This window comes from Tenrec ecaudatus, chromosome 12, assembly GCF_050624435.1.
Source record: "Tenrec ecaudatus isolate mTenEca1 chromosome 12, mTenEca1.hap1, whole genome shotgun sequence".
Lineage (NCBI taxonomy): Eukaryota > Metazoa > Chordata > Mammalia > Afrosoricida > Tenrecidae > Tenrec > Tenrec ecaudatus.
Window position 1 is genome coordinate 70,802,982 of NC_134541.1, and position 12,488 is coordinate 70,815,469.

Sequence of the window (12,488 nt, forward strand, 5' to 3'; positions counted from 1 at the left end):
ATGGCCGCGTTCCCTGGGCCTTTCCTATGTGGTGCTCTGCTGGGCTTCATCACCATCATTGGTAAGGAGAGGAGTTGGGGCAGAACCACCGAGAGTTGTGACCTGAGACCTCACTTTTCTGAGCTACTTCAGCCCAGAGTAGTCACCCCTCTGTAGCACTGAGGCCTTGGAGCAGGAGACGAACATGCAGAGGGGAGGGCATGGGAGCAGGGTAGAGAATGTGGCCTCTCAGACCCCTGGCTTAATCACACAGTGCTGTTGTTTTCTTGCCCTACAAACACACCCTCACCTGGCTCAGGTCCTTTCACCCAGAACTACCTGGCCAAGTTCCTTCCGCCTTTAAATCTTTGGAGAAATGAGAGCAGATTCAAGGCAGGGGTTTACACTCTTCATGTGTGACCCCCAACCTCTGTTGTGGAAGCCACATAAAGGGTTGGACCCCCAATATTACCAGGACCTGGTTCTAGCCTCCACTCTCACCCAGTACCTCTCCACGCATCTTCTGAGGGTTACCTCTGTGTCCCCAGTCCCTGGGCTGGCCATGGAGGTGAAGGTGCCTGCTGAGCTACTGAGCGTGCCGGTGGGCACGACTGCTGAGTTGACTTGCAATTACAGCACTTCAGTGGGAGACAACTTTGCCTTGGAGTGGAGCTTTGTGTCGCCTGAATAACCCATCTCTCTTTCTCATCCTGAGAGCTCAGAGCAAAGGCTAGGGGCATGAGTTGGCAGTAGGGGCTTAGGTGGGGCGTGGCCTGTGGGGGGGGGGTGAAGTGCGAGACGGGGTGTCTTCCCAAGCATTAAAGGGGTTGGCGCTGAGAAGCAGGAAGTCACAAGTGTGTTTCATCTGCCTCTTCACAGACCCTGTACTTCTGGTTGCTTCTAAGGCAAAGCGGGCCCGCCTTCTTCAGTATCACCAACCCCCGACAGGAGGGGTAGCCATCCTGAAATTGAGTGAGGTCCACCCCTTGGATACTGGAACCTACCTCTGCCAAGGTAACCACCCACCAGACTTCTACACCAATGGCTTGGGGTTAATCAACTTTACTGTGCTGAGTAAGGCTAGCTGGGGTCACACTAGTCACCCATGCACTTTAAATTTTTCTCTGACCCACTTAAAACTCCCCACATCCTGAATCCAATCCTGATCCTACATCCCCCTGAGATCCCACTGGAACGGCAATGCCCCCTTTCCAACTGTTCTAATCTAGGTGGTCATAATTTAGGTTACCCCCTGCACAGAGAGTGTGTCTGCCCTTGGACCTGGGGAACAAAGGGTCTCAGAGAGAAAGTCTTGCATCTAAGGGTACCATCCATGTCACAGGGAACCTTCCATTCATGGCTCAGATTCTGTCCAGCACCAAGATAAATGGTAGAAAAGGGGTGTGGCCATAAAGGAATATGAACCCCGTATCTGTTTGTTGGTATCACCTTTATGACTTTGTACTTCAAACTTCCATCAAACCCCAAACTAGAACCTACTTAGAGGTGAGCAAGGAGGTGTAATATGCCAGCTGTATTCAGATATTTGGAGGGCTGGTGTGTAGTACTGATTTTCATCTCTCTTGGTGGCCCCAGAAACCAACTCTCTGCCATGGAGTCAATTCTGACTCAGAGTGACCCTGTAGGACAGGGAAGAACTGCCCCTGTGGGATTCCAAGACTATAACTCTGTAAAAGTAGAAAGTCTTGTCTTTCTCCTATTGAGCAGCTGGTGGTTTTGAACTGCTGACCTTGAGATTAGCAGCCCAGCACCTAACCACTCTGCCACCAGAGCCCCTCTGATGGGCAAAGAGGACAGGAACGGAGACCAATAGGCAGATAATACATTAACACAGATTTTGGCTCAACACGAGGGAGGATTGTCTAACAATCAGAATTTCCAGAAGTGGAAATCACTTCCTTGAAACAGAGAGTATTCTAGAAGACAACATCCACAACAAATCTTACCACTTGCCATCCTCTGGGAATCCCCATGTGAATGTGAGTAGAAGTATGCTCATTTAGGTTTTCAGTGACTGATTTTGGGGGAGTATCTTGTCAGGTCATTGCTTGAGGCTTCTCTGGACTGCACTTGCACTTGCACCCCTGACCTGTCAGTGTCACCTAGGGATGCCTGTCTGAACAGAAATGGAGCACAATTTGGCAGGGCTATTGAAACAGGGATTTCAGCAATTGCTGTAGTCTGGGTTAGAAGACAGCTAAGGTGCTTTCCATGACTCCCATTACAGTGCCCCCCAGTAACCCCTCCTGCAGTCAGAGTGGCCAAACCTCTGTGGGGGGGTCTGGGAGGATTAGAAGACATTGATGCAAAAGAAACATTATTCATTCCAAAATCATAGTGTCAGAAAGGGCTTTGATGAAACCACTGGCCCTACTTAAAAATCTTAATTTCCAAGCCTTTCATTATTTTATTTGCCCTTTTCTGAACTCTACAATTTCCCTCTCTTGTAGCTGGTTCGATGCCCAGAACTGAATGCTGTGCTCCAGCTGTGGCCTCACCGGTGCTGAATAGAGAGGAAGAGCCACCTTCATAGCTTACATGTGATTCCTCTGCTCATACAACCCAATACTGGATTTACTTACTTTGGCAAGCTAGCTGCATTGTGCACTGTATTTAATGTTACGTGTACTGTAACCCTGGGTCTTTCTCTGCATTGCTGCCGTTAAACCCCCAAATCCTGCTAATCTCAAAGCCCTGCTTTTGTTTACCTGCCCCTCTCTCCCATAGACTCCCCTTACATTCATCCACAGTGGATGTCATTCTTGTATTCTCTCCGTTCCTTTCACTCTAATCCAAACTTTGGCAGAACTCTCACTTTATCCTTGTCAGTTTTCAGCCATCTTCATTTTTTCCCTGCTTTGGTGATTGGACACCTTTGAAGCCTTTTCTCCAGTTCTTTGCTTTTGTAGTCGTTAAATACATAGACCGGTGAACGTAGTAAGCATTCACCTGGCACTTCTCTCAGATGAAATAAGGGCCCGTGATCTCCTCTGATCTAACCATTTGAGCAAGCTGTTACCTCTGCTTTAGCTCTGTCCAGATTTCTGGACTCCTGCTCTCTACCCCTATGACCTCATTGAAGATACAGAATCCCTCAGAAAGGGAAACTGAGATAATACCAGTGTCCCATGGAGATTTCTAACAATAAGGAAAGTATTATTAATCCTAATTGTGGCTAAGTCTAATAGCTTTAAGTATACGCTTTGTCATCCAGAGTCATTAATTTTAAAACAATTCTGAAATGAGTAATATAAAGAGAGGGGAGGAGAAGTAAGACTTTTGTGTGGAAGAGGACATCCTGTATATGCTCTTGTTTAAGCCGAGTTTCCCAGCACATTTTCAATGCAGTTTTTTGTGGTAAGATTGGGTGCCTCGGCTGATATTCGCGTCAACTTTATACTCGAGTCTGTATGGTAGTGCCCCATGAAAGCCAAATTGAGGTTCTTGCTGAATCTGATATATCGTTGAATCTAGGAGGTGAATTCCTAGATTCGAGCATTATTTACGCTCAGATTTAGAATCAGTTTTTAAATTGTTTCATTTAAAGTGATAACAGAATCTTTTAATTACATATTATCATTAATCATTAACAAATGTGGAAAGTATAACCTTTCCTGACTTACTTTTGATAGGAAGAACCGGAAGGTCTCCATGATCCCTTTATAACGCATTTCTGAACTCCCTCAGGTTTGACTAATTCCACTGTTTTCGACAGTAGCAATCATGCTAATATTTTCTTGAGTTTCAATTCCCCTGCCACAGCCCCCATTTTAGTTGATATGCTCAGCGAATTACAGTCCATTTAAAAATAGTTGTCACATTATTTTAATACTTCCAATTCCTATTTTGTCACTATAGCAGTTACCAAGCATCTTTTCTTCAGGCATCTAATAGATCTTTTCCATATTAGCTTATCACATGTAAAAGTATATTATAAAAGTATCTATGAAGCTTACTTCATGATGGCAAGATCTGTCCAATTTTTCAAATTAAATGTAAAATAGATCACCAGACTTTTTTATTTGTGGTTCTTTAAATAATTTAAGTAAATCCTTGGTTAAATCTAATTGTTAAAGAGAATAAAATAGAGGAATTTAGGGCCAAAAGGAGGAAAATTATTGTTCTTGCATATGCCTTTCCATACATGTAATCTTGGTGTTTGTGAGACTTTAAAGAAAAAGTAGAAGGGGCAAGATGTGAGAGACTGGTTACAAATAATACAACAAAGAACAACACGTTTCCTCGTCCCTTAACAAATCTCTCTTTAGCTGATATTGTCATTACAGCCATGTTGAAAAGTAAGTTTCTGTGTGTGCAGGAACAGCATACCTCTGGCAATAGTGAATGTCAAGGCATGAGGCAAGAGTAACACTGGCTATGATGGTGAAGGTTACGTGTTGACTTGGGTCGTGATTCTCCGCGCGTTGGCAGTTTTGAATAATGATGCTTGGTTGTTGTCTCACAGTGATCCTTCTGCTGTGACATGGTGTCGTCCTCATCCCTTGTCACATGGCACTGATTTTCATATAACACACCTAGTATGTATACGTGATAAATGAGGAGTGTCTGTAGTTTCTTCTTTTAGCAAGCCAACGCCATTTCCTTTCCTTTGTGGATACTCATTGCTCTTTTAAAGCATCTCTTTGGAATCAAAGAATTCCCATTGTCATCTGATTCCATGCCCGAGGAGAAAATCAGGTTTCAAGGATCAGGAGTTGTTCCCCATACTCATAATCGTTAAGGCACTCAAAGAAGAAAGCAAGCAAGCTATGGTCCAGATCTGTACGTTTCAGGCCATCTCTTGGTGAGAATTATAGGTGATTTCTCTTTTCTTTCTTTTTTTTTTTTTTAAGATTGTGATCTCAAAGTGTCTCAAAGGAGGGGGAGCATTATGAATACTGTTTTTAAAAACTGAGTTATCACAGGTTCAGAGCTCTGTCCCCAACCTAGCCATCGGCTGTTTCACAAAATGTCCTACCTCTCCCTTGAAGCCACTAGAGACGTGCAGAGCAAGCCCTGTAGTCAGTGTAGCTGGGGATGGACTCCAACTTCACAGAATTACTACCACCAAAGCCAAAGCACCTGAACTTTTCCTGTGGTTGTAACTTAAGAAAACAGGAGCTACAGCACAGATCTCAGGAACTATTTAACTCTCATGACCAAACGGTTTTGCCCTTGGGGTTTGTTGTTCATAGCATGTGTTTTCAGTAATGGAAGGCATGCTAAAATAGAAGGGAAAAATTATGAGTTTATCTGAAGATGGAAAAATATTATGTGACATGTATGTCCTAAATCTACTCTTGTTGAACAATTGGTATAGAGAGGCTTGTTTTTGACTATTTATAACCCCACACCAAACACACACACGCGCGCGCACACACGTAGCAGTACTATTAGAATGGCATAGCAACTTCCCAAGAAAACTGAGAGTCTTAAAATGTTGGTGGATGATGTATATGCGATGAGCCACTGTAAGGTTAAGTTGGTGGGTCTAATTCTCATTTGTGCTCTATGGCTTTGAATAGCTGTTATTAGCCTGGAACCCACGGCATGTCAAGCCTAGATCAAATCAACCACATAGGAAATTGATGGGCTTCCCTGAAATATCCAACCTGTGCAGCTCACATGATTCTTGTTAGGTTGTTGATTTCCTGGTGCAAGAGTGTCTTTGGAGCTATTCCTTGTAAATCTGAGTTTAGGAGTAAGGTGCCGTAGGCCAGTGGCTGTGTTGAATGAAAAAAAATAAGTTTTGTTTGGTTAACTGGATTATTTTTCTTTGTAGGTGTTAAAAACAAAAAACACTCACTGCCATCACATAAATTTGACTTATAATGACCCTATAGGACAGGATAGAACTGCCTCTGTGAGTTCCTAAAAATCTAACCCTTTATGGAAGTAGAAAGCCTCATCTTTCTGTCACAGAGAGGCTGGGGTTTGGAATTGCTGACCAATGTGTAACCCAACTATACTCTCAGGGTGGAATTAACCTGAAGTGGCTGGCCTAACCAGCAGTAAAATGCAATATCCTTCACCTGTGATAAGGAGTCACCCACTTAGTCAACAAATATTTTTCAAGTGTCTACTTTATGTCAAGTACTGAGATACATCATTGATTAAAACAGGCAAAGATCTACCCTTCATGTCACCTCCTTAGCCTACTTTTTTCTTGAGATCAGTAAAACACATTTTAAAACTACATACAGGAGGTTAGTGCTTATGAGAAATAGTTTTTCATTATAATATTTACTCATGCAGAAATGTGGAGCTAATTTTATATTTTTAACCTCTCGAGTACTACAAACCAAACATGTAAGAGTGGTCACCATCAAGTGCTTCTGTGTCCCCTGAGAAGGTGGGTATAATTCCCAAGTTAGAGTGATTTTCTCTAGATGATCGCACTAGAGACGGTTGTAAGCCAAACTGAAGTGTGGAGGGCAAATCAAGGTCCCCTTTGAGACTTCAATTAGCAGCCCAAACAAGATACTAGCACTTTTGTCATCCTACAAATTAAAAGTTGAGAGTAAGAGGACAGTTTAAGAATGGCTTTGTGGAAGGCTTCTGTGAGAATTCCCAAAACTCTTCTCCTTCCTCTGTATCCATTACAAAATATGAGTTAAACAGCACATGAGACAAGAATTTCCACGTATTTTCTTACTCTCTTACTGTACACGTCAAAATTGACAATTTCTACACCCTTGCCGCCCTTTGTAAAGGATTTCCTGGAAGAGCCAACTCATTTTCTTGACTCCTTCTCTGGTAGAAACTTTCATGTGAATGGTTTGAGATTACCCTTCCTAAATTTATGGTGCATTTAAGTGTGTGAATAGTGACGAATTACAAACAAATTGAAGAAAATGTTATTTTATCTGTATGTTGTCTTCCATTATCACTGATTTATTTCGCTACACCAGGCAAGTATAGACAAACCTGTATTGAACTAGCATCAGATTTTTGAGGGCAGAAATTAAACTGTTAATTATTTTAAGCAGCATTTGACCCTCTCTTGAGTACAGTTTCGTGTTTCGGGTAGTTAGGTCTGAAGACCATCATTAGTATGCATGATCAGAGCCATAAAGGGGATTGAAGAAGTTCATGGGAAAATTCCATTACCTTTTAATTCCATTTCACCTTGAACCTTTCCAGCCTCCTCATAGGTGTGATCCTTAGAGTCCCGAAATCCTCGGAGCTGCTATCTGATGTAGCCAGACAATAGAAAGAATGGAAAGCAGTTTATTATGGACTTTTGAGACAATCTCTCTGGGGGTGTTTCTCAGATTTTACTATTGTGATTGTCTAGATTTGCCTTGTCCTATGTAGTAGCCACTAGTGAGATGTGGCTTTTTAAAGTTAAATTACAAATTAAATAATGTATGGGATGCAATACCTTAATAGTTATGACTTAAGTGCTAATGCCCACTTATTATGCAGTAGAACTAAAGGTCATGTCTATGACAATAAAGAAGTTTGTTAGAGAGTGTTGATCTAGGCACCTGAGAAATTTTGTTTTTTATTTCTTTCTAGGAAGAGAGATATCATGCAGAATATTGTGCAGATTTTGGAATCGGTACAGTTGAAATGGGAACTATTTCAGAGCTGGACAGACTTTTCCAGGCTTCATCTTTCAAATAAACTGGCCATTTTTGGAATTGGCTATAACACCCGTTGGAAAGAGGACATCCGGTACCATTATGCTGAAATCAGCTCCCAGGTGCCCCTAGGCAAGCGACTTCGGGAGTACTTCAACTCAGAGAAGCCGGAAGGGCGGATCATTATGACTCGAGTACAGAAAATGAACTGGAAAAATGTCTACTACAAGTTCTTAGAGATCACCATTAGCGAAGCGAGGTGTCTGGAGCTGCACATGGAAGTCGACTGGATACCCATTGCTCACTCCAAACCCACTGGAGGAAATGTTGTTCAGTATTTATTGCCAGGAGGCATTCCTAAGAGCCCAGGCCTTTATGCCATTGGCTATGAAGAATGTATCGAGAGGCCTCTCTCACCGCACATGGAGCGACAGTCCCTGGACCCAGGGAAGGAGGGCGGGGTTGACATGGAAACCCTGTCAGCACAAACCTCATTGCAGGTGGAAATGGAGCCCACCCAAATTGTCTATTGCTACCTCGGGATTGCTGAGGTCAGGACTCTACAGCAATGCTTATTTTTACATTTCCAAGCTAATACCAAAACCTTTAGCAAAGATTGGATTGGTATTAATGGATTTTTGTCTCATAACTGTATTGTGGATCCTGGAGTTTCTCCCAAATCCATTTACATCAAATTTGTAGAAGTGGAGAGGGATTTTCTTTCTGCGGGCTCTTTAGTTGAATGCCTGGAAAAAGCCATTGGATAGCCTTTAAAATTTAATAACTGAATGTCATCCTTCATAAGGATTTGGACTGTTAACTTCCTCTACTTGTTTCCTAAATCTCAGACTGCCCCTCATGCAGAAGAAGCTGCCACCGCAGTCTTCGTGGAAATGATTTTTCCACGATGGGGCCAGTACAACTTCTAGGAAATCATAGTAGACTTTGGGATGAAAAAACAGACTTCCCTGGAAAATACTCATTTTGAGCATGCTGGGAAAAAACAGTGAACGTGCATGGTGGCCTATATTCCTCCCCGCCAACTATCATGATCCCAATTCTACCTTGAAAATCTGGTTAGACCAGAAGAGGCACAGGAGTACAGTTGGGATCTGGACACACAGGGACTCTAGGACTGATGAACCCCTCAGGACCAATGGTAAGAGTGGTGATTACTGGAGGGAAGGGGCCATAGAAATGGGGAACCAATCTCGGGGATCTACATATAACCTCCAATCTGGGGGATGGGCAACATAATAGTGGGTGAAGGGAGACGCCGGGCAGTGTAAGATAAGATAAAATAATAATTTATAAATTATTAAGGGTTCATGAGGGAGGATCAGGGGGAGGGAAAAAAGGAAAATGAGCTGATTCCAGGAACCTAAGCGGAAGGCGAATTGTGAGAATGAAGGGGTCAACAAATGTATAAGGGTGCTTTACTCAATTGATATATGGATGGATTGTGATAAGAGTTGTATGAGCCCCAATAAAATATTAAAAAAGGTTATCACCATAACCAAGTAAGATTTAGCTAAAAAAAATAAGGTGGTTCAACATTTTAAAGGTCAGTAAATAAAATATACCACCTTAATAGAACAAAGGAAAAGAACCACATAGTCATTTGACTTGATGCACAAAAGCATAGATGAAACCAACACCATTGCTTTCTTAAAATATAGTTTTATTGACATATAATTCATATATCATACAATTTAATCATTCAATCATATTAAGAAAACTTGTGGTCATCAACACAATAAATTGCTGAAGATTTGCTTCTTGTAAAAAAAAAAACAACATAAAAGCAGCTTTAAAATGTATTTCCAAGCCCTACTATGAACAAATGTAGGTACATTCCATATTAGAGAAAACTTATACCTTGAGTTTCATATGAATTTGAAAATTGTATTTTTTCACGATGTTTCATTTTTACACATCTGTCTCTATATAAGTGTTATTTACAACCCTCAATAAATAAGCAATAGATAATGACAAGGTAAATTTTGAGTCACATTAAATAAGACTGTTTTTCAGTATCACTCTAACTACATAGGGTAGAGGTTCTTTATTTATGTGTGTGTCACCAACCAAGTGTTTTGCTACATCCAATCACTGTTGCCTGCAAAGACCCTTTTTTCTGTGCTGTACCAACATCATGGTTGTATTGCCACTTAAACTAAAAAACAAAAACAGATTAAAGTACTTCTTGGCCTCTTGGTGTACTAATCGAGATTTTGGTAGTTGACCCGACTTCACTGGCACTGGGGGATTTGCTATGACTTTACTGCTATGCATGGCAATTCAGGCTGACGACTGCTTTTTTGGTTGTTGTTTTTTTTTTTTTGTCAGTTTTGTTTTATCATTTTATTAAGGGCCCGTAAAACTCTTATCACCATCCATACATACATCAAATGTGTAAAGCACATTTGTAAATTCATTGACCTCATCATTCTCAAGACATTTGCTCTCCACATCACCCCCGGGCATCAGCTCCTCATTTTTTCCCTCTCCCTCCCCACTCTCCTCTCCCTCATGAACCCTTGATATTTTATAAATTATTATTTTGTCATATCTTGCCCAGCTGACGTCTCCCTTCACCCACTTTTCTGTTGTCCATGCCCCAGGGAGGGGGTTACATGTAGATCCCTATAATTGGTTCCCCCTGTCTAATCCACCCTCCCAGTATTGCTACTCACACCACTGGTCCTGAATCCACCCTGGATTCCCTGTGTTTCCAGTTCCTATCTGTACCAGTGCACATCTTCTGGTCTAGCCATATTTGTAAGGTAGAATTGGGATCATGGTAGTGGGGGAGAGGGAGCATTTAGGAACTAGAAGAAAGGTGTATGTTTCATCGTTACTGCATTGCACCCTGACTAGCTCGTCTCCTCCCTGAGACCCTTCTGTAAGGGAATGTCCAATGGTCTACAAAAGGGCTTTGGGTCTCCACTCCACACCCCCCCTCATTCACAAGGTTATGATTTTTTGTTCTGATGATGCCTGATACCTGATCCCTTCAACACCTCATGATCACACAGGCTGGTGTACTTCTTCCATGTGGGTTTTGTTGCTTCAGAGCTAGGTGGCCGCTTGTTTACTTTCAAGCCTTTAGGACCCCAGATGCTATATCTTTTGATAGCCAGGCACCATCAGCTTTCTTCCTCACATTTGCTTATGTACCTATTTGTCTTCAGCAATCATATCAGGGAGGTGAGCACACAGTGATATGATTTTTTGTTCTTTGATACCTGATAACTGATCCCTTCGGGACCTCATGATCATGCAGGCTGGTGTGCTTTTTACGTGTGGGAGTTGTTACTTCTGAGCTAGATGGCCTCTTGTTTATCTTCAAGCCTTTAAGTCCCCAGATGTTATATTTTTTGATAGCTGGGTACCATCAGCTTTCTTCACCACATTTACTTATTGACCTGCTTTGTCTTCAGCGATTGTGTCAGGAAGGTGAGCATCCTAGAATGCCAATTTAATAGAAAAAAGTATTGTTGCATTGAGGGAGTACTTGAGCATCGGCCCTATGTCCTTCTGCTACCTTAGTACTAAACTTATTAACATATGCACATAGATCTTTTCCCCATCTTCATATACAAATATATTTACATATGAACATGCCTTATTTAGACCCCTATAAATGCCCTTTGTCTCCTCTTTCCTCATTTTCCTTTGACTTTCCTCTTGTCCCACTATCATGCTCAGTCTTCATTTGGGTTTCAGTAATTCCTCTTGGTTACAATACCCTTGATCACATCGTACCAGGACTCCTACACCCTCCTCACCACTGATTTGGATCACTTGTTGTTCCCTTGTCCCTGGATTTATTAACACTACCTTTCCCCCCACTTCCCCCTCTCCCACATCCCCCCGGAACTGTGGGTCCTGTTGTTTTCTCCTCCAGATTGTTCATCCAGCCTATTTTATTTAGACAGACCTGCGGAGATAATAACATGCACAAAAACAAGACAACAAAACCAAGCAACAATATCCAACAAAACTACAACAACAACAAACCAATGAGAAAAGCCAAAATAAAACATAAGAAGAAAGCAAAGTTTTTAGTTAGTTCAAGGACTGTTTGTTGGCCTTTAGGAGTGTTTTCCAGTCCAGTCTATTGGGGCACCAAACCCTACAGGCCGACTTTAGTGTTTTCCCCCCTTTTTGCTGTCTGTCCCCTTGTGACAAGTTCATGTTTTCATGTCAGAGCACCAAGTAATTGGACATCTCATTTTCTATATTCTATTTGTACATGACTAGGATATTCCTTCTGAGCCTGTGGTTAGGTGCTGGTGGGTTGGTTCCAACTCTTAGTGACCGTGTGTAAAACAGAGGCAAACACTGCCCAGTCCTGCATGGAACTCAGAATTGTTACGTTTGGGTTTAGTGTTGCAGTCATTGTGTCAGTCCATCTGGTTGTGGCTCTTCCCTTTATTTATTTATTTTTTTTCAAAGCTCTTCTACTTTACCGAGCTTGATATCCTTTTCCCGGGACTAGTCTTTCCTGATAATCCATTCAAAGGGCTTGAGATGAATTCTTCACATCCTAGCTCCTAAGGAGCATTGTGGCTGTTTTCCTCAAACAAAAATTTGTTTGTTCTGCTGGCCCTCCATGATACCTTCGATATTTTTCACCAACACGACTATTCAGATGCACCACTTCTGCCTTATTAGTTGTCCAACTTTTACATGCACATCTTAGTTCTTAAAGGAACATGTTTGCTTTTTGACCATTTAAAGAGATTTGGTTGTGTACAATGTCGCTGGATTTCTTTCTTTTTTTTCTCTTGCTTTCCTGTCGGCCGATTGTATGAGCCTTGATTGTGGATCCAAGAAAAATCAAATCCTGGACAATTCCATTTTTTCCCCTGTTTATCATGACGTGCCTACTTTGTC

The 12,488-nt window shown here is 41.9% G+C and overlaps 1 pseudogene; it reads left to right on the forward strand.

The window, feature by feature from the left end:
• Positions 1 to 8,389, forward strand: LOC142422711 (myb/SANT-like DNA-binding domain-containing protein 2 pseudogene; annotated as a pseudogene).
• Positions 8,390 to 12,488: the final 4,099 nt, after the last annotated feature.